Source organism: Cajanus cajan, chromosome 5 (genome assembly GCF_000230855.2).
Source record: "Cajanus cajan strain Asha chromosome 5, NIPB_CcT2T_4, whole genome shotgun sequence".
NCBI classification, from domain to species: domain Eukaryota; kingdom Viridiplantae; phylum Streptophyta; class Magnoliopsida; order Fabales; family Fabaceae; genus Cajanus; species Cajanus cajan.
The window spans coordinates 6,352,086-6,378,720 of record NC_138521.1 but is presented as its reverse complement, the minus strand read 5'-3'; the positions used below and the strand labels follow the sequence as shown (position 1 = coordinate 6,378,720).

Here is a 26,635-nt window from a genome sequence, read left to right as displayed (position 1 = left end):
GTAGGAAACCATTTGTGAGGCCATTGAACACTAAAAAAAAGGTGTGATTTGTGACAGTTAGTTTGATAGTTTCTAGCGGTTAAACACTACCACAAATCACATTACCAGCGTTATTAATAACCGCCAAATCCACACGAAAAACGGTTTGTAGCGCATATTTTTTAAAACGTTGTTTTTGAAGGTTAGAAAATTCAATCACTTTGTCGCGGTTTTAAACCACCACAAATTGAATTTTAATATTACTCTTTTCACAGCTTTTGACGGTGTAAAAACGCCACAAAATTCATCTAATTTTTTTTAATTTAACATTTCTAGTAATTTTAAACTGCCACAAAATTACATTTTTTTTTCACATTTTCTATCAAACCATGCCTAATAAATGGTACACCAACAAAACCAAGAATAGAAAAAAAAATAATTGGGCCTTCAAACCTGAAACATATAGAGAAAAAAAGTCGCACTGTAACAGCCCAAGCAACCCGCATGAGGATATTGTCCGCTTTGGCCCACGGCCGCACGGTTTTGCTCTTGGCGATGACACGCATGCCACCCCAAAAGGCCTCCTCACAAGGAAGGTATCCACACCCATATATATGGCATGCTTCGTTCGCCTTCCTAACCGATGTGGGACTATATCCACCCCCCCTCAAGGGAGTCCAGCGCCCTCGCTGGCACACCGATCCGGGCCCCGGCTCTGATACCAATGTAACAGCCCAAGCAACCCGCATGAGGATATTGTCCGCTTTGGCCCACGGCCGCACGGTTTTGCTCTTGGCGATGACACGCATGCCACCCCAAAAGGCCTCCTCACAAGGAAGGTATCCACACCCATATATATGGCATGCTTCGTTCGCCTTCCTAACCGATATAGTCCCACATCGGTTAGGAAGGCGAACGAAGCATGCCATATATATGGGTGTGGATACCTTCCTTGTGAGGAGGCCTTTTGGGGTGGCATGCGTGTCATCGCCAAGAGCAAAACCGTGCGGCCGTGGGCCAAAGCGGACAATATCCTCATGCGGGTTGCTTGGGCTGTTACATTGGTATCAGAGCCGGGGCCCGGATCGGTGTGCCAGCGAGGGCGCTGGACTCCCTTGAGGGGGGGTGGATATAGTCCCACATCGGTTAGGAAGGCGAACGAAGCATGCCATATATATGGGTGTGGATACCTTCCTTGTGAGGAGGCCTTTTGGGGTGGCATGCGTGTCATCGCCAAGAGCAAAACCGTGCGGCCGTGGGCCAAAGCGGACAATATCCTCATGCGGGTTGCTTGGGCTGTTACATTGGTATCAGAGCCGGGGCCCGGATCGGTGTGCCAGCGAGGGCGCTGGACTCCCTTGAGGGGGGGTGGATATAGTCCCACATCGGTTAGGAAGGCGAACGAAGCATGCCATATATATGGGTGTGGATACCTTCCTTGTGAGGAGGCATTTTGGGGTGGCATGCGTGTCATCGCCAAGAGCAAAACCGTGCGGCCGTGGGCCAAAGCGGACAATATCCTCATGCGGGTTGCTTGGGCTGTTACACGCACCAACCAAAATGAAATAAATCATATTGAAGAACTCAAAATGTACCAAGTTTCATCCAACAGAACAATGATACCAATGGGTTTTTGCAAAATAATGCAATAGGAAACAAAATTAGTATCATCTAGCAAATTGTGACCAAAAAGAAATAAATCAACAAAAACTATAAAACAAATTGTGAGAAAGGAACCACCATTCTCAGGAAAGGAACATGGGCATGAAAAAGCAACTAAATTAGCAAAAACTAATAACCAACCTTACCAATAAGTACTCCTAATTCTGTACTAAAATAGAATGACCGGTTAGTTATAGAAAAAAAAACTATACTTACAAGTTACAACAAAATGTTTATCTAGAGAGTGAAGGGATATGGAATTTACCTTTCATTTGTTCCATTACATGCAATGTTTCATCTTTTGTATTTTTGAAACAGAAGGCACTTAGCACTACTAATATGGAACGTTAGTTTCCATTGTAAAGTTCGTTTTAAATGTTAACATGTGGCAACCTGTGGCCCGCGACACCCATCCTCTATAGCAAGGGAGAAAGAGGAGTACCTTCTCATAAAGACCCGTGATCACCAACCGATGCAACTGTTACAACCCATCCATCTATAATCACAAAGGTGACAGTAGTTCCAGATTTTTGTGCTGAAATAGCAAAGTATATCAAAAACATATTAATTAACTCGGAAGTATAAAAACTATCAACCACAACGAAGAAATATAGAAACTATTAATAACTTCCATTAGTAATTTATATTCTTCATCAACAATCTAATACTCATACGACAACAACTAGCATGGAGTTTTAAATATAGATGATTGGATGCACCTAGTTTGTTGTCATTCATAATGACGAGCTTCTCCAAAAATTGATATATTTAATTACTAATGGTATGTGACTGTTGTTGATTACATGCTTCATGCCTTCATGTATAGTACAAAAAGTAGTTTGATCTAACTATTTTTTGGTACTCTGATTGGACTTATCTCAAATTATTGAGAGATTCAGTAAATGAATTCTCTATATAGTTGAAGACATTGTATATACAGTCATAATTATTAGCATATAAACAAGTTTGTCAGTCTGAAATATCTCCCAAGGACATTATTTTGTACTGCAGCAAGTATCTACGCTAATATAATAATGCCACAAAACATACTACTGATGAAGGAATAATTGTGATCATTTTGTTCTACGCTAATATTTTGTTTTAGACCTTGTTGTTCTTTTCCAAACATATTTGTTTAATTAATCAACTTGAAGAAGCTAAGTAAAGATTTGTTGATGTAATAAACATGCTTAATTGTTATTAATTCAATAAATTGATGTTATTTATTTATTTTTATTTTTTTTTCAAAATTTCTATTCATAGGCTTAATCATATATGTCAGCGTCAATAAATATTGTCCTACATCTATAATGGGCAATACCCTGCTATTGGAAGAAACCAAGCACTAAGTATACTGATACAAATATAAAAACAAGATGCTATACACAAACTAAGCACCAAGTATGCTAGTTTAAGATTGAAATTGACTATAATTGTCATTAGTATCTCAAGTCTCAACAATCACAATACCAAAAAAAAATTTAAAAATTGAAATTGCATCTATCATGCTTCACTATTTGCAATCTTGTGTCTATTAAAGAAAATAGTTATTCTATCAATGCAACAAAAAAAAGGTTTATTTTATTAATATCAATGAGCAACATCATCATTGACATTTATATCTCTAGAAGCCACATTTGTTGCTGCAACACTGGTAACTATAACACCACTTGTTGCAGCTTCACTCTGATTTCCATTGCTACTTGTTCCAACTACTCAATAATTTTCCTCATTAAGTTGTCCATTTGTTGTATTTTTACATCATTTCCCTTTTCTCTGCATTATACAACACAACTCATTTAAATTAATATTTATTAGTGAGAAAATTAAAGAAAATATAATGTTAATTACCTTAGATTTGGTAGTAGTTGGTTGTTGTTGTTGTTCTCCACCACCTTCTGGTTACTTAAGAGGGTTGGGACAATTTCTCTTGTTGTGCCCATATTAAAGGCACCTACCACATCTATTGCGGGTATGAGTTTTCCTAAGTTTGGTTGGATTCTCATCTTCCTCTAGCATCCTTCTCCTTAATTTTTTTGGCCTACCAGGCCCCCTCTTGAAATCAGGTGGCAATATTATATCATTGTTAGTCACTGGCCACTTATTTTAAGATTGATTATTAGCGTGACTGATCTTAAAAGTTTAACTTTTAAGATCGGCTATTAGCATGACCAATCTCAAAAATTTAACTTTTAAAATTGATTGATGACCGATCTTAAAAAACTCAACTTTTAAGATCAATCAAGGAATCGATCTTAAAAGACAAAAATGATCGATCTTAAAGTATTTTTTTCACTAGTAAAAGTATTATAACAATTATTATTAATGAAAATAAATACAATGAAGGCAAAAAAAAAAAAAAAAAAAAAAGTTTAATAAGATAAGTAACTTGAACAAGTGAGGTACTAATCCCACTCACTCCAGAAAGAACTACATACACATTTAAACAATATGTCAAACGTTTCCATCCAAAGTCCAAATGACTAATATTATTAAAGATGTTTACATATCATACCAATTTGTAGTATATCACAAATTTTGTACAAAAACTCTCTTTTTTTTATTAACCCAACAAATGAATACAGTAAGCTGAAAGCTAGCTAATAATTGATTAACATGATATTGATGGAGTAAAAATCCCGTCTCCAATCACCATGGGAGATCCTACCAGGTTACAAGTACAAGCATATATAACTCTAGCAAAACAACTACTCTCAAGATTTTGCTTTAGCTTTTGGGCTATTTTCAGATTGGTAGATGGTGTTTGGAGCCTGTAATTTGAAAGCTCATTGTCCTCTGGTTGTTGATTTGGAACCAAACTCACCTGGGCATGCCTACATATCAATGAATACAGTGCAAATGCTCCACCTAATTAATGCAAAAGAAAGTAACATGTTAATGACATATAGACCATCTAAATCTGAATTTACTTGCAACCTAGTAAAACGGCATTGCTATCTAACGTACCATTGCCATTGTCGTTAGCATGTATGACAATGAAGACATTTAAGCAAGGGTATGGTCACAATGGAGTAGATTATGAGTGAAAAGACCCCAAGAATGTCATCATTATTTCTAATACCGTCGGGAGAGAAACCTTTGAGGACGTTGAAATGGTGGATCCCGTCTCTTGATGGAGGGAGTCTGCCTATAGTGTCTTTTGCTCTCTATTGAGATGCTTTTGTGGTGTCTTCTTCCATGAGAAAGTACAAAACAATAGTTCAATAACATAAGTTTTTTATTTACTTATTTATTATTTTTAAAATTGAAAATATATCTATGAAAATATTATTATTTATATTTCAAAAGAAAGATGAAAAAATAATCCAAAGCTACATGATTCTTGATAAAATGATTTTTGTATTGATTATTTTAGGAAAAATAGATTGTGTGAGACTAATTTAATTTTATGTTAAGAAAGAGATGAAGGTGTAGGACTATTATACATAAAGCTAAAGTGTGTTGAGAGAGTTTATAGAAAGTACTCCAATAATGTGATAATTAGTTTGAAAGCATGTTGAGATGCATAGGTAAAGAATAAGAGCACAAGTGTATTGTGTTTGTGGATAACAAACCTTACTAGTGATAAATAATAATAAATAAATAAATAAATAAATAACTTTAGATGATCAAGTGTGTTGGCGCTTACTATTTACTTTTTAAACTTTCAATTTATCATAAAAATATATTATATTAATAAAATTTATTGAAGAATTAAGATTCATCTAGTAATAATATCACGGGAGAAAATATATATATATTTATATGTGTATTAATATTTGGTCCGTGAGAGCTAGGGGTTTGGTGAAAAAAAGCAATATATAGACACAAAATGGTCTGGTAGCAAAAAGGATAATTGCAAACAAACAAACGTCACCTCTGGATCTGGTTTATTTTTGTCTTTTGATTCCTCTCCCTTTTTTTTTCTTTTTTTTTTCTTTTTTCCCATTGCATCAGAGTTTTATTGTTTTGATTATTTTGTTTTTAGTGTCATTTTAGACAGCCAATGTAAGCATCTTGAAGCCAATGACTGGCTATTCATCAAATATAGATAGTCAAATATAGATTCCTAATCAGCAATTGTGCATGTGAAGTTTTTCAATTTCTAAAAGGTGTCATTAATTAGAAAATATAGATGCATCTAGAAAAAGACGACATTGAACACTCTATAATTCATATTCACCACATTTAATATCTTTACTTTTGATTTTATTTTTATTTTCTTTTCTCGGTAGGAAACCATTTGTAAGGCCATTAAACAAAACAAAAAAAAAGGTGGGATTTGTGACAGTTATTTTGACAGTTTCTAATGGTTAAACACTGCTACAAATTGCATTACCGTAGTTATTTATAACCGCCGGGTCCACACCAAAAATGAGGTTAGAAAATTCAATCACTTTGTGACGGTTTTAAACCACCACAAATTGAATTTTAATATTATTCTTTTCACAGCTTTTGACGGTGTAAAAATGCCACAAAATTCATCTAACTTTATATTATTAAAAGTAGGATAATCTTTTTGGATTTTCTTCTAGCTCAAAATTACATAGTCTTTACCCACTTTTTTTTCTAAAATTTTTTAGACTTTTAAAATTCAAGCTATTCCAATTTATATCCATATATTGTTAAAGTTAGAATAGTCTCCTAAAAAAAATTTCTAATTAAAATTACATAGGCTAAACCTAGATTTTTGTTTCTAAAACTTTTCAAACTTTTAAAATTTCAATGCTTCCTATTAATTATAAAACAAATTTATTAGTAATTAATAAATTAAATTATGTTGACTAAACAAATACATAATCTTTTAAAAAAAATATATCTATATTCTATATATTATTGAAGGTAGAACAATTTCCTAGAATTTTTTTCTACTCAAAATTATATAGTTTAAGCTTACTTTTTTTCTAAAATTTTTAGACTTTTAAAACTCAAACGCTTCATATTTATATATCTATGTTTATAACTATATATAATATTAAAAGTAGAATAGTCTCCAAGAATTTTTTCCTGCATATAGTTTGGGCCTATGATTTTACTAAAAAATTTTAGACTTTTAAGATTCAAATGTTTTCTATCTATCTTCTATATTTATATATTATTAAAGATAAAATAGTTTGCTAGAATTTTTTTCCTTTCAAAATTACATAGTATAGACTCACTTTTTTTTTGCCTAAAGCTTTTCATACTTTTAAAATTCAGACGCTTTTATATATATATATATATATTATTAAATGTAGAATAGTTTGAGAATTTTTTTTCTCGAGTAAACACCTAATTTACTAAAATATTCTTTTGTGACGTCTAAATTTCTAAACTTTAATTTTATTATGCAAGTTAGTCTTTTCGTTATACTTGGTTACTAAATTCTATTAGTTTCTTTAATAATAAGCAATTAAGTGAGCTTGACCCCTATTCTCTCTTTTAATTAGTCGTTCTCTATCTTAACCACCTAATATAATCATAATATAAGATTTTGATATTTTTCAATTAGTAACAGACACTTTGTTATGTTTAAATAGGTGCTCTAATTAAAATAAAAGGTTCTTGTTAAGTTTTGTATGATTTTTTATAGTTGAAATTTTTTTGTTTTAGTCATCCTTAATTTTTTCGTTTGTTCTAGCTATAAGTTTAGGATTGTATGTCCTAAATTTTTTAATTTGGAATTTATCAAAATGAGTGGTCGTTATGAAAGATTTCAAGCAATGATGTATCAATTGAATACGAGTGTTTTCTGTTATGTTTAATGAATCGTAAAACTCCATAAAAGTGGAAAAAAATTTAGTAGTAATGTTTTTCTTTGTTATTGTAGAAACAATACTCTATTGAGGGTTTCACAAAAAAACCTAGGTAATTTTTTTTCACTTATCTTTTGCCAAGGTATGATAGTTATGTTATTGATGTTTTTTTTTTATTTCTTTCCTCTTAATAATTTGACATTTGAGTTGTCCTTATTGGTACAACTACAATTTCTTTGTTTGGTAAAATGGACTAAATGAATAGCCAACTAAAGAGAGAATATGTTTTAACATTGTAATTGATGGTTGATCAGCTCTAAAACTAACAAAGTTAATAATTGAGTATAATTAAAGGAGTAATTTATATAACAAAATTAAAATTTAGATATCTAAATATTACAAAAACTCTTTTAAAGATGTATATATCAATCACCTCTATCATCTTTCACAAGATCAAATTGAGTATTTATTAAATAATAATACATTAACATTTGGATGTTTACTTATGTACAACATTACATTAACATGACAACATATTGTTTCGTGGCTCTAACTTTTATATATTATAAAAAAAATTCCTTTAGTCAATTAATAATTTTCTAAAAATATTTCAAGAAATTAATAAAATAATTATTTTAAAAATTAAAACACAAATAAAATAAATCCAACTTAAGATAAGTACGTAGATCGAGTTAGCAGATGACATGCCTTGCTAATAACATTCACTAGCAAACAGTCTTACTCAACACGAAATCATTGTTCCACAATCAAATAATTATTATAATGTTAAAATAAAGATAAACATAATAATTTTACCAAACTATATATAACAAAAATTAAATAAAAAATTAAATTCATATGCAGGATAGATTATCAATATTAACACAAAAATGAATCATAAAAATAATATACACATATTTTTCATAAATTTACAATAGTATGTAAAGTACGAAAATTTTAAAAATATTACAAAAATAAAAATATTTTAACCTTGTCGTCGTAAGTGTGCTTATATTTGGGATTTTGGGTCACATGTAACTGCCATAATAAAGGATTTAACTTCATGATAAACCGTAGTCTATATAGTTAATTAGTGTATTTAGAGAGCTTCTAATAATAATTGTATTAAAAAGAGAGAGAGAGGGAGAGAGTTTCTAAATGAGATAATTAAGAGGTGATTTTAAAATGTTGTTTTATATATAACACTGGGATAAAAAATTCCTGTCGGAATTTATTTGGTCTTGAGAAAAGATTCCCATACACAAACATTTAAGAACAAATACAAGCTATTAAGTTAAACACCAAAACAAGCGAAGGCAAGTAGCCAAAATGCAAAATAAAAAAGATCATTCTCATATCTGCATATCATCATGTGTGTCATATTTCATATGTCATTCCAACTTTGAGAAGCTTGTTACGGGGGACTGCCATGGATTTATCCCCTCTCGAAAGTTTTTTCTTAAGAAGTTATAAGCATAGTTGACAACTATCTTATTGAAGATAGATGATTTAGGGTCTGCCACTACCTCTGCTTCCCCTAGCATGTACACCACACCATTCTCCATTGCCTTCTCTATAAATTCAATCTCCTTTTCAACACCTTTGGCCACCTTGGATTGTTGAATTGAATCTGAAGAGGCACGAGACATAACTAAAGCACCTTCATCTGTAGCATTAATAGTGATTGCCATGTCATTCTCATTTTCAGGAGTGAGTGCTTGTTCATCAGGTGTTGTTCCCTCAGCCTCAAGCATAAAGCTCTCTTGCCTTATAAATTCTTTCAGTTGTAGCACTAACTGGCTCTCAAACTCCAAATGATCCCCAAGCATATCCCTATAACCATACCTCACAATACAACCAAATATTCTATGTTCTTTTGGCTTTACTTGTCGAAACAAAAACCTCTCCTCCAATGCAACTGAAGGAATGGGAATAGCCTTAATGGAAACAAACACAACAACTGAATGGATGGATGGAATGTTGGAAATGAAGTGTGAGAATATAGGAGGAATGCCTTGTAGAAGCTCAGAATACAGAAGTCCAATTCCGGGCACACGGTTTATATTTGGATTGTTAGTCAGATTCCTCACATACTCGGTGGAGACCTTGTTCTTGAGTTCAAACATGTACCTTTCCTTTTGAACATAGTGCCAGATTCCCATGAATATTGTCAAGATGAAAGCTAATAGAATAGGAACAAACCCTCCCTTTGTGAATTTAGTAAGTTGTGATGATAAATAAAGAAGCTCAAGGAAACCTACTGGTAAGAAGAGAGCAACCACCCATACACTTTTCTTCCATATAATCAGCATTATAAGGGAAACTAGAGTTGTTGTGATTAGCATGTCGCAAACTACTGCAATCCCTGCATCAAACATAAAACTTGGCCATTTGTCATGTTGTGCTAATACAACAAAGCTTAGAATTTTGTAGCTTACACGTTTCATTTGAAGTACTCAAATGTATGATGTGCGAAGAGAATTATTAGGTAATCCGAAATTACTATGTAGAATCCATGTATTCAAAAGTTTCATTTACATATCATATAAAAATTAATGAGGACTATGATTTGAAACTACCTAATAATTTCTTATTATGTGTGTATGTGAGAGTTTGAGTGTAGTTACCATATGCATGAGTCATTTTTTCGGAGGTCTTGAAGGCAATAGTGACCAGAATACATGCAATCATGAACATGTAGTTGACCTCAGGAATGTACACCTGGCCCCTATGCTTAGTGGAGGTATGAACAACCTTAACTCTTGGAAAACAACCTAGACTTTGTGCTTGGGATATAACGGAAAATGCTCCAGAAATCATTGCCTGACTGGCTATGATGGCAGCAGCAACAGCAACAACAAATGTTGGCCAATATAAGTGCCCTGCATGTAATTCACAGCATAGGAAAAAAGTAAAAATCAGTTAAACCATTGATTAGATTATTTTTTAAAAAATTATTATATCAATGGATCTTTTAAATTTAAGAGATGTACCAGGTATACATGCATAGAATGTATTAGATACTTTCTCTGGGAACTTTCGTAGATATGCTGCTTGTCCAAAATATGCAATCAATATTGCTGGGAATACAACACAAGAGAAGCTAATCTGCAACATACGTTACAATCAGTTTATTAAAAGTAACCACTAGGTTTAACCTAGTAGTTGGGAGGGATCAGGGAAATTAAAAACATAAAAACTTAGGTTCAATCTTTATTGCGGTCATCTTTGTAATGTTTTCTATCTTTAAAAAAAATCAGTTTAAAAGTAATTATAACAAAATTGAATTTCAGAATATATAATTTTATTTTGATAGAAATTGAAGAACCCTTTTTGGCATGGTTTATTCACGTTATTGATTTTGATCAAGAAACACTATAAAAAATTATTATACAGTGATATATACTCTATAATAATATGATTTGACTCATTAAAAGTTATTTTTATCTATATAATAAATATAATATATGTTAATATATTATTATTAAAAAAATGTAAATATAGGTTAGAGTGATACAAATCACTAAAATATATAAATTTATTTACTTACTTGAATGGCTCGCACACTAAAGTGACCCAAGTCAGCAAACATTGCCTCAGATCCTATGATTATGCATACAATTATATGTTAGTTAGAAATAAAGAATGATATTCAACTTAATTAAAAATATTAAATGCATAGATATATTTAGATGCAACTCACCTGTGATGCATAGTAAGACTCCACCGAATGAAAACCAACCTTGTTTACCATTCCGTTTGAAAAAATCAATTATATATTTTGGATTGAAAGCACGTAATACTCCAACGTCATGTTTAAATAAATTGTAGATACCAATTCCAACAATGAATGAAAACCACACTATGAGAATTGGAGCGAATGAAGATCCTACTCTATCAGTGCCAAATCGTTGCAGAGAAAAAAGGACAACCAATATTGCTACAGAAATCCCCACAACAGCTTCTGAAAAATATAAAAATAAAATAAAATATTATAATATTTATTATCATTACTTACAATAAAAAATAATAAGTAAAAGGCTCAATAATATTAGTACCTTGACCTAATGAGGTACTGGTCCCGCTTACTGCAGATAGAACTGCATGCAGATTTGAACATGTCAAGTCTCCATCCAAAGTCCAAATGCTCAATGTCATTAATGACGTTTTCATATTATACTGTTGAATTAATGCAATACAATTTTTTTTTTCTTGCATTTTTCAACAACACACATCATCATGTAAGTAATGTGACTAATCTTAGTATTTGTTGTTAATTAGGACATTTTTCACACCAGTTGTCTTAGTATTTATTCTATTTAACAATTCATCAGTGGTTCAGTTTATTTAGAAAACATAAGAAACTAAAATGAATTGATTAACCTGAAACCGCTGGAGTGAAAATGCCGTCTCCTATGACCATGGAAGTCCCCATCATGGTTACAAGTACAAGCAGAACTCGAGCAAAATAACTGTTCTCAAGCTTTTGCTTTAGTTTTGAAGCTCTATTCAACTTGTTAGATGGTGTTTCGAGTATGTAATTTGAAAGCTCCTTGTCCTCTGGTTGATGGTTTGGAATCAAACTCATTTTGGCATGCCTACATATTAGTGAATAAAGTGCAAATGCTCCACCTAGTTAATGCATAAAAATTGTGTTACTCATTTTGAATTGACTTGTCATTTACTACGTAGAAACGCGTCATAATTAATATGTGAAGGAGAAATTTGAAACACGGAAAAAATGTTATAGAAAATTAAAAATGGAAAAATAGAAATACTTGGGTCCACCTTTGGTATTTAGAAATAAATGACACTGCTCTTTGATCATAATTCTTTTTTATTTTTATTTTTATAAATATATAAAAATACTAGTTTAGTAATTTCATCAGAGAAGAAACTAAAAACTTATTCTATTGGTGCATTGATAATGAACCTTATGAATGCTAGTAACTATAGGTGTTGAAATTACATACAAACAAAAGTACTCTATTATAGATTGTGGCCTATTTATTTGTTACAGACATTATTTTAAAGGCATGACCTGATTTGACTTGATACCTAACAAAATTTTGTGAATTTCAATAGATTTCATTTTATAACAAATACTGTTAAAAAGAATATCATTAAAAATATCTCCTAAAATAAAATATCAATTTTAATTTGTGAATAAGATGAATCATGAAATGCATGTATCTTACCATTGCCATTGTCATTAGCGTGCAGCACAATGAAGACGTATTTAATGAAGGGTATGATAACAATGGTGTAGATTATGAGAGACAAAACTCCAAGAATGTCATCCTTGTGACGAATACCCTCCGTGAAGATTCCTGAGAACACGTAAAGTGGGGATGTGCCAATATCACCATACACGATGCCTATGCTTTGAAATGCTAAACTCAGAGTAGTCTTCCACCCCACCTGTTAATCACCATTCAAAAACTTAGGATTCCTTGGATCCATTAGTTGTAGATGGCACCACACAAAAAATTGATTTTCGTTGATTAAAAAATTATAAAATGCAATCACTTCTTGAGACAATCATCTTGAAAACTTATTCAAGAACAAGTGAATATATAATTTTGTATTAAAAGAAAAATATGTATAGTATAACATGTTTTATGTAAATTTTCACATCTTAAATACGATTTTCAGAAGCTAATAGCTACGGTTTTCATGTCTCAAATAAGATTCATTCCTTCCTAACAAATTATTAAGCAAAATGTTTATCACACATTTATTTTCTCTTCCATCTCAATTTTATTTTTATCTCATGTCATCTTTCATTTTTATTACTTTTCTCTCCACCTCTCTTATTTCCACCAAATAATTGGTTGGGGTTTACCATGATCATCACTCAATTTTGAAACAGGTAGAAAGAGTGTGAGAGAACTCAAACCTTGGAGAAATGTGTTGCAGTCATAGAAACTCTTCCAGCCCCCAAATTGAGGGAATCTGCCCATGATGTCTTTCTCTCTTTCATGAGATGATTTGGTGGAGTTTTATTATTGTCTCCCCCCATGTCTAAAGAATCTGATTTGGTGGAGTTTTTTGACTCTTAATTCTACAAACATGACTTGTGAGGCTTTTCCATTTATTGGAATTAATTTATAGGCACCAATATAGCAGCTACAGCTGGGGACCTCTCAAGTTTTTCCATTTATTGGAATTAATTTATAGGCACCAATATAGCAGCTACAGCCGCTGGGGACCTCTCAAGTTTATGGTCTCGCCAGTCAAGGAAATGCAAAATTACAACTGTTGATTGGGAATATAATACAAAAGTAAAAGTAATTAAGGAAGAGAGAGAAATATAATTGACAACCATCTTGATGTAGTTACAAGAGAAAATTCAGGTTCTACATAGATCTTCATGTTAAAACGACTGTAATTCCTATGCATAACAAGTAAATTAAAATATTATTTTATTTTCTATTATGGAAAAAATATAAATCTATTTTTAAATATGTTAATTAATAAAATATTCCCTCTAAACTTATATATAAACAAAAATAATTATTTTACATAGATTAAGAAAGATAGTTAAATACTTTTAATTTTTACAATTTCATATAATATATATACTATACTAAAATATTCTTAATCATATTTATTCACTACAAGAAAAGTGTCATATTTTAACATACATCCTATAGTGACATGTCATTAAAAATTACTTTTACCTACACAATAATTATAATATATGTTAATATATTATTAAAAAGTGTGGGTATAAGCTATAGTGACACATAAAATATATTGTTAAATCTCATTCAAAATCAACACTAAAATTGTGTATAACTATATGTCAAATAGACATATACTAACATATATTATACTTATAGTAACACTTTTTGTATGTCACTATATGTAACATTTCTTGTAGTGATTATAAATAGTATTTTCATTTATTTTTTAAGGGTATTTTTTAATTAAAAATATTAAATAAATTTTATTTAGTTAAAATTTATTTTATAATCAAGTCCAAAAAATTTAAATATTTTCTTACTTACATATAGAGTTTCAGAGAGTAAAGACTTAAATAAGTTTTTACTTATTGTAACAGGATTGGATTTTGATTTTGATATTTTAAAAACATTTCATTGTTTTACATCCTTCAAAAATTTACAAATGTTTTTTTTTGTCGTTATAAGATATTTATGGTCCTTGTAAAATGAGTAAAGTTTAGTTATGATTCTTCTATAATATTTTTCTTTGATTTTCGTCTTTCTAAAAAGTAAAATAATTATTTTTGACTCTTAATAATAATTTTAAGATAGATAAATAACATTTATTTTAAAGATATATAAATAAAAAAAATTAAGATACCAGGCATTAATATTATCATTAATATTTGTAGGTAGCACTTAATTTAATAATCACATAACTTTTTAATAAATAAATAAATAGTTAAAAAATAATTATATAATAATAAAAACTAAAAACAATTTTTCTAAATTTTAGATGCACAATAAAGAATTTCTTTTTATAGAGATTAATGTCAAAACCACTCATTTTGCAAGTATTAAAATCATATTTAAATTTAAAACAAAAATTATATTTTTAATTTATGATGAGTCAAATAAGTCTTTTACTTATTTTTTTTTTTTATAAAAAATTCATTGATTAGCTTATTACCCCTACAATTGGTTAAAAAAATTATTATATTTCTTAATTTATGGTGTGGCTAAATATAACTAATATCACTTATATATACCGTTTAATTTTATGAGCAGTAAAATTTAATTTATGATTAATGTCACTAAATATAACTTATATATACATTATTAATAAAAATTAATTACTTAACTATTTTATTAATCTTGACAAATTATGTATTTATTTGTTATATAAAAAATGTATTAGTAACAATATTTTATTAATCATTAAATTTAATTAGAATAGTAATTGGAAATTAATAAATAATTAATAAGTAATATAATATATCACTCCTATTTTATAATAAATATTATATAAAAAACACTCTAAAGATAAATATTATTTTAATTTTTAATATAATAATAGTCGGGTGGGAAGGGATTTGGGTAATTTGAAGCATGAGGACCTAAGTTCAATCTTCACTGCGACTATCTTTGTAATTTTTTTTATCTTTACCAAAAAAAAAATTACACATTTTTCACTTATTTCTTACAACAATGTATTTTAGAAAGTTGTTATGTTATATTGTTTTCGCTAAAAAAAAATTAATAATTAAGTGAATTTCATAAAATAAAATAAAAATTCTTTCTTATTTATTTATTAGTATTGTTTATTGTTCTTGGTTAAAAAAATTAAGCCAACACTTTTTTCAGTTGTAAAAATTATTAACACTTGTTATGCCAGCCTACTAGTAGTACAATTAAGTTAACACTTATTATGCAATAGACATTACATTTTTATAACAATACACTTAATTAGAAACAAACTTTGTAATTAAGTCTTTTTGTTTTTTATTTTATATTAAATGATTATTAACAAAATTGTTATTATTATTATATATTTTTCTTGAAAAGAATTAGTATTATTGTTACATTGATTTTTTTCTTTTGAAATAATTATTACATTAATTTAATTTGAACCTTCTCCCTTAAGTTTTCAATATGTTGACTTTGAATATTTTATAAAAATATTACGCGTAGCAGTTTGTGTCCTTCGACGCAATGACAACATTCCCCTAGGTAGTTATTTAAGCACATCCCAGTTTGGAATGAATCAGGTGAATCTATAATAATAGATAAATGATACTCAATTTTTCATGTTTTTTTATATTTATTTTTTAAAGATATTTTTATCTTTAATTATTTACAAAAATTTAATAAATATTATAATTTGTAATCTACTCTTTTTTATCCTTTCTCTCGCTTTTAGATGTTTTTTTCTTAAACCTACAAGTAATTAAGAAGTGTTGTGTTAAAAATTGAAAAAGAAATAGAAAAAAAATTCTATAGAAGATGGAAAGAAAAAAAAATGATTTTATCTTTATAATTTTTCTATTCTAATATTATTGACAATTTAATCATTTTCTTTATATATTTTTTCTATTAATAAAAATATTATATTAACATATCAATTATTCCATAATCTCATTTTTCTATTAATTGATTAAAAGTTTTCTAAAGAGTAAATTATAGCTTTTTTATAAATAAAAATATTAAATTTGTTTCCTTTTATAAATTTCAGTATACGAAGCTTTACTCATTTTTTAAAATTTTCATTAAAAAAATTGGTACCATAAATGCAAGTATATTGTAATGTCCTTTTCTCTTGCAGGATGGCAGAAAAAAATTCTCACACTTAAAAGTATTAAAAAAATATTTATAGCAATATTGTGAATTTTATGATTATTTATTTAATTTTATTAAGTAAATAATTTATTTGATTTGTTGTTTTAATATTATAAAACTTTAATAGTATGTTTTGATGAGAAATTCTAAAAATTTAAGAAATTTAAAATTCAAAATTTAAAATTCTAGAAATCATGTAAGTAATGTGACTAATCTTATTATTTGTTGTTAATTAGGACATTCTTCGCACCAGTTGTCTTAGTATTTATTCTATTTAACAATTCATCAGTGGTTCAATTTATTTAGCAAACATAAGAACCTAAAATGAATTGATTAACCTGAAACCGCTGGAGTGAAAATGCCGTCTCCTATGACCATGGAAGTCCCCATCATGGTTACAAGTACAAGCAGAACTCGAGCAAAATAACTGTTAGATGGTGTTTCGAGTCTGTAATTTGAAAGCTCCTTGTCCTCTGGGTGATGGTTTGGAATCAAACTCATTTTGGCATGCCTACATATTAGTGAATAAAGTGCAAATGCTCCACCTAGTTAATGCATAAAAATTGTGTTACTCATTTTGAATTGACTTGTCAATTACTACGTAGAAACGCGTAATGATTAATATGTGAAGGACAAATTTGAAACACGGAAAAAATGTTATAGAAAATTAGAAATGGAAAAATGGAAATACTTGGGTCCACCTTTAGTATTTAGAAATAAATGACACTGCTCTTTGATCATAATTCTCTTTTTATTTTTATTTTTATAAATATATAAAAATACCAGTTCAGTAATTTCATCAGAGAAGAAACTAAAAACTTATTCTATTGGTGCATTGATAACGAACGTTACGAATGCTAGTAACTATAGGTGTTGAAATTACATACAACCAAAAGTACTCTATTATCATTACATTAAAATTAGTTTTTTGTGGCAATTAATTTATTATTTAGCGGCCATATAAATAGCCATAATTTTTTTACCAGCATTTAACTAATGGCTGGTATATCTAGTGTCGTTAATACTATTACCGACATTTATATAAAATGCTGCTAAAGATCTACTAAATAGTCGGAAAAACTTATTTCTTTTAGTGGCTGTAACAGCCCAAGCAACCCGCATGAGGATATTGTCCGCTTTGGCCCACGGCCGCACGGTTTTGCTCTTGGCGATGACACGCATGCCACCCCAAAAGGCCTCCTCACAAGGAAGGTATCCACACCCATATATATGGCATGCTTCGTTCGCCTTCCTAACCGATGTGGGACTATATCCACCCCCCCTCAAGGGAGTCCAGCGCCCTCGCTGGCACACCGATCCGGGCCCCGGCTCTGATACCAATGTAACAGCCCAAGCAACCCGCATGAGGATATTGTCCGCTTTGGCCCACGGCCGCACGGTTTTGCTCTTGGCGATGACACGCATGCCACCCCAAAAGGCCTCCTCACAAGGAAGGTATCCACACCCATATATATGGCATGCTTCGTTCGCCTTCCTAACCGATGTGGGACTATATCCACCCCCCCTCAAGGGAGTCCAGCGCCCTCGCTGGCACACCGATCCGGGCCCCGGCTCTGATACCAATGAATGTGACACCCTCTACCCCAACATTATAAATATAGTTTAGGTTTATTAATAATGTTGGGGTAGAGGGTGTCACATTCATAAAAACAACAAGGGATCGGGAGCCAATCCAACAAACAGACTATTTAACAATTATTTCTACACCCCCAAGCGAGGTTTCCCACTCCCCCCTTACCTGGATAAATAGGAATTTGGGCAGAATCTCCTCTCTTTCTCCTTAAACCGGAACCGGAACTAGAGCAGAACCTTCTCTATTCTCCTCCTCTTTTCACAACCTAGGCAGAACCTTCTCTCTTACTTTCTCTTTCTATCTCTCTAGAATTCCTTCTCTCTAAACTTTTCTTCTCTCTAGTTATGAATTTTCAAAATCCTTAGGTCCCTATTTATAGAATTTATGAAGTTACTATGCACTATGCACTATTTAAGGTATTTATGAATTTATGATAAGAATTGACTTTGTTAAGATATTTGGGATGTTATCATGTGGATTAAGAGGTTGTTTAAGGTTGTATGATGCTATGTGGTAAAGCCACTAAATGTATCACTCACATCCAAGGTTCTAATAGCTCTAGTTGGCTAACACTATCATGACTATCTTTCCTCTAATTACATAGCAATATCAAAATCAACAATATCAACACAAAACAAACATCATATCAACATAATAGATCTCACAATCAATTCATTTATCAATAAATATAGTAGACACATAACTCACGGCCGATAAAACCGACCTGCTCTGATACCACTAAATGTGACACCCTCTACCCCAACATTATTAATAAACCTAAACTATATTTATAAAAGATTATCATAGAATGATATAAAACAATAAGTATCATAAGGTAGAAGATGCACATTCATAATTCATACACATAAATATTAAACTCAAGAAGTTATTATAAAACAAAGATTATAAATCAATCCCAGTAAAGGTGGCAGTGCCTCCTAGTTAGGAATCAATTTATAATTTATTAAATTACACAAGAAAAGAAAATATTTTTAGAACAAGTGTGACACCCTCTACCCCAACATCATTAATAAACATAAACTATATTTATAAAAGATTTTCATAGATTGGTATAAAACAATAAGTATCATAAGGTAGAAGATGCACATTCATAAATTCATTAACATATATATATAACTTAAGAAGTCATAATAAAACAAAGATTATAAATCAATCCCAGTAAAGGTGGCAGTGCCTCCTAGTTAGGAATCAACTTATAATTTTTTGTATCATACAAATATATTTAAATTTCAAAAGAAAGAAAATAAAACATTATTATCCCAGAAAGAAGCCTAGCTAAGCCCGATGTCACATCCTATCAGAGCATGCCCCAAGAAACCTTTAGGCCTCATCACCAACATCCTCATGATGATGAACACCTGCAACATAAATTTAAACATATACAGAAAAAAAAAACAACAAGGGAGTGAGAAACATCTCACTCAGTTGTAGATGAAGAAATAAAAGTTAAATAGCACACACACACGCAATATAATTCACATATATAATCAATCTCACATATATGCTTATGTATAATGATTTTCTTGACTTGACTCACTAATGTATGCATGTGGCGCCATACGAAAGTTTCAGAATTTATCACTGGTGACCCAAAGGTACACCTATCACTGGTGTTCATACACCTCGTTAGCATGTTACATCACTGGTGTCCCGAAGGCACACCTATCACTGGTGATCATACACCTTGTTAGCATCACTGGTATGCGGCCTCAGCGGCACACCTGGAATAATATATGCATATGATGCATGTCATACATTCATAGACTCAACATTTAGCATATTACACATATAAGATTCATATTTCATAATTATGATTTATTTTATTAATCCAACTTTAATAGTCCAATAGTCTAACAGTCCAATAGTCCAACGGTCCAATAGTCCAACGGTTCAACGGTCCATTCATGGATCGTAGGTCACAAGTCATGAGTACATATTTCATACAGTCATATCCTCATAGGTCCGCATAGGTCTCATATATACTTCATATACTCAAGTCATAATAAGATCTTCATAAGTTCGCATAGGTATTTTTATTCTAAAACTTATTCTTTTTTAACATCAAATTCATATTTATTAATAATAATATATTAAGATCTTTTAAGTAAAGTAGGAAGCTTAAAAGGTAATATAAGATAATAAGGAGGCTCAGCCTTCCATTTAAATAACAGATTACAAATTTATAAATACTTAGGAGGCTTAGCCTTCCATTCAAATAATAGATTCTAATATGTAAATAAATAGGATATAAAACAAATCACATCAATAATACATATTCAAAGAAATAAATAGCAAGCAAGAGATCGGGAGCCAATCCAACAAACAAACTATTTAACAATTATTCCCACACCCCCAAGCAAGGTTTCCCACTCCCCCCCTTACCTGGATAAGTAGGAGTTGGAACTAGCGCAATAACTCTCTAAAAACTTGGGCAGAATCTCCTCTTCTCTTTCCTTAAAAAGGAATCGGAATTAGGGCAGAATCTCTTCCTCTTTCTCCTTAAACACGGCACTGGAGCAGAACCTCCTTTTCTTTCTCCTTCTCTCTCTTACTTTCTCTCTCTATTTCTCCAGAATTTCCTTCTCTCTAGAATTCTAAATTTTCAAAACCTTAGGCCCCTATTTATAGAAATTTTGAAGTTACTATGCACTATGCACTATTCATTAAAATAATATTATAAGTTACTATGCACTATTCATTAAAATATTAAAATTAATTAAAAAATTGAAACTTGCTTCCCTCGTGGTTTCCTTAGCAGCCATTTACTATTCACATATACGTATACGTGAATAGTAAAATACGTATATGTAAATAGTAAAAATACGTATACATAAATAGTAAAATACGTATACGTAAATAGTAAAATACGTATAAAAATATGATAATCCTTCTAATAATCCCAATACATAAGAATAAAATTTTTGGGATGTTACATTACTCCCCTCCTTTTAGAAATTTCGTCCTCGAAATTTTTGCAATGATAAACTCTTCGCTTCTTACTTCTAATTCTTATGCAACCTCACTACCTTACTTATACAACTCTATCAATTTCATCAAATGATTTCTAAGGGTAAGACAAATAACCTTGACAAGCCTATCCATATAAACAAAATCAATCTCTTAAGTGTCTCAGACAAATCTATCACTAAAGTCTTATCCATTCACCATTTTACTTCCAACATGGAGCGTCCAAGTGCTACAAAATTCTTAAAGACTTATAGTATGCTAATCACAAGTATACAATTGCTTCACTCCTCTCTTCATCATAGGTCACAATACTTCCGCTGCGCTCCTCTGATACATCGTAGTAGTTCTTAAATAAAAGAGTACTCTTATATTCTTCCTCTAAAATCATTTTTCTTAATTCAAAATTACTAAGCGCCCAAATTTATTCTTGCATCTCAAAACAACATCAATTTCTATTTAGAAAATGTTAATCATATTCCTACTAATATTTTCCACTTGGTTCACTAGGAAAGGCTCTAACCCCTGAGCTTCTATAATCTTATTCACTAATTCACTAGTTATTTTCAATCATACTCAATTCAATATTCCTAGAGGTAATCTCACACATCAATCATAAGTCTCTAAATTCTTCAATCAAATCCAATTCTTAAATAATCAAAAATAATATATTAGTGATCATCGTAATCAAGGGATCTATCACAATATTGATATTACTTCTATAATCATCTATAAAGATCAAACACCTAAGCATGTTAACTAGATACACATATCAAATCACTAATTTTACTATTCCATCTACAACCAAGTCAAACCTCTATCCATCACCTTATTCTATATCCTCATATCTTGTTACCAATATGAATCAACTAATTGTATTTCTCCAATTTCTCTCAATGATCCACTTGTTATTCGAATCATACCTAATTTTTCACCACTAGGAGTAATCTCACAAGTCAGACTTAAATTCTTAAAAAGATCCATCTTTCTAATCATAAGGAAAATATAAAGGTTTTCTAATCAAAACATTAATTACCACAATGGCTTTGGCCAAATAACTAATAAGATCAAAATCTTATTTCTTAAGAAGTTTCTAACTATCTCTTTTGGTCAATAGATATTTAAAACTGAATACCTCAAGCTTAGAATCATATAGGTAATGTCTCCAATTCAAGGTCATGGGTAAGGTAATTCCTCTCATGAATTCTCAATTTTCTAGAAGTATAAGCTATTATTTGATCCATTTTGCATTCACATTCTATCCAAACCTACCTTAGGAACATAAATATATATACCACAAAAGACTTACTAAAATCTAGTAGTATTAACATTAGTCAATCTTGCCTTAAGAGTTGGAACTACTCTCATACCTACTATCCCACATAAAGACAATACCCCTCTTAGTGAATATAGTTAAGGGCAATGCTATCTTAAAAATTCCTTTAATAAATCTCCAATAATAATAAACTAATATCATAAAACTCTTATCTTCACTAACTGGATTAGATATCTCCCCACTTAAACACAACTTCTATATGAGTCATATCCATGTTTACCTCAACTGGAATTTATAGGGACAAGAAAACTTATCTCATACAATAAAAATAAATTAATCAATTAAACAAGCAATCACTCAATCAATAAAAATAAGATAAAATAAAATAATAATACTTTGATAACTCAACATACATCCGTCTTGAATATATCTCCACCCTTAACTGCAATATGATCATATCATACCCTAAGATCACTTTTACTAACCACACTACATTCACCAATTGATCCCTAAGGTCATCTATCCACATATCAACCTACCTGCATATTAAATCATATTCGAATTCCTACTTTAAACCTTCATATATACCATCCATATGAACAACCTTTACCACATAGCATCATACAACCTTAAACAACCTCTTAATCCATATGATAACGCACCGAAATATTTTAACAAAGTCAATTCTTATCCTTGCATTGCCTACTAACCCAAAAACATTATTATACAGCCTAACTTCTCTTTTAAACAACTACCAAAGAAAACAACACATCCCACGTGATCTCAACCTATCACCAAAGAAAGCTAAGTGATTAAACTACAACTCTTATGAAGACATCAGAATTTAAAAGGATCATCTTCTTAGCTAAAAATTCAAAAATCACCACAGATATATTCAATGCTTACAACTAGACCTTTGCTCATCAAAGTAACTATAACGGGAGTGCAAACATCCCCTACACACTAATGCATCAACATCTAAGCCACAAAATACCTCAATCCTTCCAAACTTACTTCTTACCACCTCAAATTTAAATCAAATTTTCTCACCACAAATTTAAACCAAACGATTCACATATTCGTATAAAAAAGACTTAGAAAATATGCGGCTATCAAATTCTAGAAATCATCAATTCTTCAATTTCTCCTTAAAAAAAAATACCAAAACCCCATTTCTCGACATATGTCATCCTTGAATTCAATCGCTACAACTATAGCTTCCAAAAATTTCACTAATCGTAAACTCTTAGTACACTTAAAATAAATCCATGTCTTATTCAAATCTAAGGCCTCAATAATTCCTATAATATTAGCACAGTATCTCGTCTATTATTCACACATATGCTTTCAACACAAGCGATATCACTAAACCACTACCTCTTACGTAAGCAAGAAATATCAAACAAATAAGCGATTATCAAAGAAGCAATCAAAAATAGCATTCATCAAAATCTATCATACAAATCCTGAGAACACATTGCACACAAATAACAACATAATCAATCATCACATTAGCACATCAATCAACTCATCACATTATTAATCTACCAAACAAGCATAGTAGACTCATAACTCACGGCCGATTGGATCGGCCTGCTCTGATACCACTAAATGTGACACCCTCTACCCCAACATCATTAATAAACATAAACTATATTTATAAAAGATTTTCATAGATTGGTATAAAACAATAAGTATCATAAGGTAGAAGATGCACATTCATAAATTCATTAACATATATATATAACTTAAGAAGTCATAATAAAACAAAGATTATAAATCAATCCCAGTAAAGGTGGCAGTGCCTCCTAGTTAGGAATCAACTTATAATTTTTTGTATCATACAAATATATTTAAATTTCAAAAGAAAGAAAATAAAACATTATTATCCCAGAAAGAAGCCTAGCTAAGCCCGATGTCACATCCTATCAGAGCATGCCCCAAGAAACCTTTAGGCCTCATCACCAACATCCTCATGATGATGAACACCTGCAACATAAATTTAAACATATACAGAAAAAAAAACAACAAGGGAGTGAGAAACATCTCACTCAGTTGTAGATGAAGAAATAAAAGTTAAATAGCACACACACACGCAATATAATTCACATATATAATCAATCTCACATATATGCTTATGTATAATGATTTTCTTGACTTGACTCACTAATGTATGCATGTGGCGCCATACGAAAGTTTCAGAATTTATCACTGGTGACCCAAAGGTACACCTATCACTGGTGTTCATACACCTCGTTAGCATGTTACATCACTGGTGTCCCGAAGGCACACCTATCACTGGTGATCATACACCTTGTTAGCATCACTGGTATGCGGCCTCAGCGGCACACCTGGAATAATATATGCATATGATGCATGTCATACATTCATAGACTCAACATTTAGCATATTACACATATAAGATTCATATTTCATAATTATGATTTATTTTATTAATCCAACTTTAATAGTCCAATAGTCTAACAGTCCAATAGTCCAACGGTCCAATAGTCCAACGGTTCAACGGTCCATTCATGGATCGTAGGTCACAAGTCATGAGTACATATTTCATACAGTCATATCCTCATAGGTCCGCATAGGTCTCATATATACTTCATATACTCAAGTCATAATAAGATCTTCATAAGTTCGCATAGGTATTTTTATTCTAAAACTTATTCTTTTTTAACATCAAATTCATATTTATTAATAATAATATATTAAGATCTTTTAAGTAAAGTAGGAAGCTTAAAAGGTAATATAAGATAATAAGGAGGCTCAGCCTTCCATTTAAATAACAGATTACAAATTTATAAATACTTAGGAGGCTTAGCCTTCCATTCAAATAATAGATTCTAATATGTAAATAAATAGGATATAAAACAAATCACATCAATAATACATATTCAAAGAAATAAATAGCAAGCAAGAGATCGGGAGCCAATCCAACAAACAAACTATTTAACAATTATTCCCACACCCCCAAGCAAGGTTTCCCACTCCCCCCCTTACCTGGATAAGTAGGAGTTGGAACTAGCGCAATAACTCTCTAAAAACTTGGGCAGAATCTCCTCTTCTCTTTCCTTAAAAAGGAATCGGAATTAGGGCAGAATCTCTTCCTCTTTCTCCTTAAACACGGCACTGGAGCAGAACCTCCTTTTCTTTCTCCTTCTCTCTCTTACTTTCTCTCTCTATTTCTCCAGAATTTCCTTCTCTCTAGAATTCTAAATTTTCAAAACCTTAGGCCCCTATTTATAGAAATTTTGAAGTTACTATGCACTATGCACTATTCATTAAAATAATATTATAAGTTACTATGCACTATTCATTAAAATATTAAAATTAATTAAAAAATTGAAACTTGCTTCCCTCGTGGTTTCCTTAGCAGCCATTTACTATTCACATATACGTATACGTGAATAGTAAAATACGTATATGTAAATAGTAAAAATACGTATACATAAATAGTAAAATACGTATACGTAAATAGTAAAATACGTATAAAAATATGATAATCCTTCTAATAATCCCAATACATAAGAATAAAATTTTTGGGATGTTACAACAAGAAATACATAAGAGAAATCCTAGCTAAACCCGATGTCACATCCTATCAGAGCATGATTATCTCTAGTAGCATTGACTTATTAATGGGTGAGATTAGAGGAACCACGAGTTAGATCCTTTATTAGTGACCCAAGTAAGCAAGATATTAGAAAGGACACATTTGGATGCTTAGTAAACTTGAAAGGACATAAGAGTACTCTTAATATTTATTTAGGAGTTGCTAAAATGTATCAGAGTGGCGCAGCGGAAGCGTGGTGGGCCCATAACCCACAGGTCCCAGGATCGAAACCTGGCTCTGATACCACTAAATGTGACACCCTCTACCCCAACATTATTAATAAACCTAAACTATATTTATAAAAGATTATCATAGAATGATATAAAACAATAAGTATCATAAGGTAGAAGATGCACATTCATAATTCATACACATAAATATTAAACTCAAGAAGTTATTATAAAACAAAGATTATAAATCAATCCCAGTAAAGGTGGCAGTGCCTCCTAGTTAGGAATCAATTTATAATTTATTAAATTACACAAGAAAAGAAAA

General features: G+C 30.8%; 1 long non-coding RNA gene, 1 other non-coding gene and 1 pseudogene across 3 annotated transcripts; 1 reads left to right on the top strand and 2 right to left on the bottom strand.

Annotated features, from left to right (window-relative positions):
* Nucleotides 1-8,551: 8,551 nt before the first annotated feature.
* On the bottom strand, nt 8,552-13,595 carry LOC109793880 (potassium transporter 5-like; annotated as a pseudogene). Its single transcript, XR_014433841.1, has 9 exons — nt 13,276-13,595; nt 12,575-12,797; nt 11,760-12,008; nt 11,435-11,476; nt 11,080-11,340; nt 10,927-10,979; nt 10,370-10,484; nt 10,004-10,258; nt 8,552-9,741 (listed from the first exon to the last, which is right to left on the bottom strand). The product of XR_014433841.1 is annotated as a potassium transporter 5-like (transcript).
* Nucleotides 13,596-19,368: 5,773 nt separating this feature from the next.
* On the bottom strand, nt 19,369-26,089 carry LOC145958194 (uncharacterized). The gene is made up of 3 exons (XR_014433843.1): nt 25,528-26,089; nt 20,658-24,504; nt 19,369-19,633 (listed from the first exon to the last, which is right to left on the bottom strand). It is a non-coding gene; the product is annotated as an uncharacterized LOC145958194 (long non-coding RNA).
* Nucleotides 26,090-26,311: 222 nt separating this feature from the next.
* TRNAM-CAU (transfer RNA methionine (anticodon CAU)) lies at nt 26,312-26,383 on the top strand. Its single transcript has one exon. It is a non-coding gene; the product is annotated as a tRNA-Met (tRNA).
* The last annotated feature ends 252 nt before the right edge of the window (nt 26,384-26,635 follow it).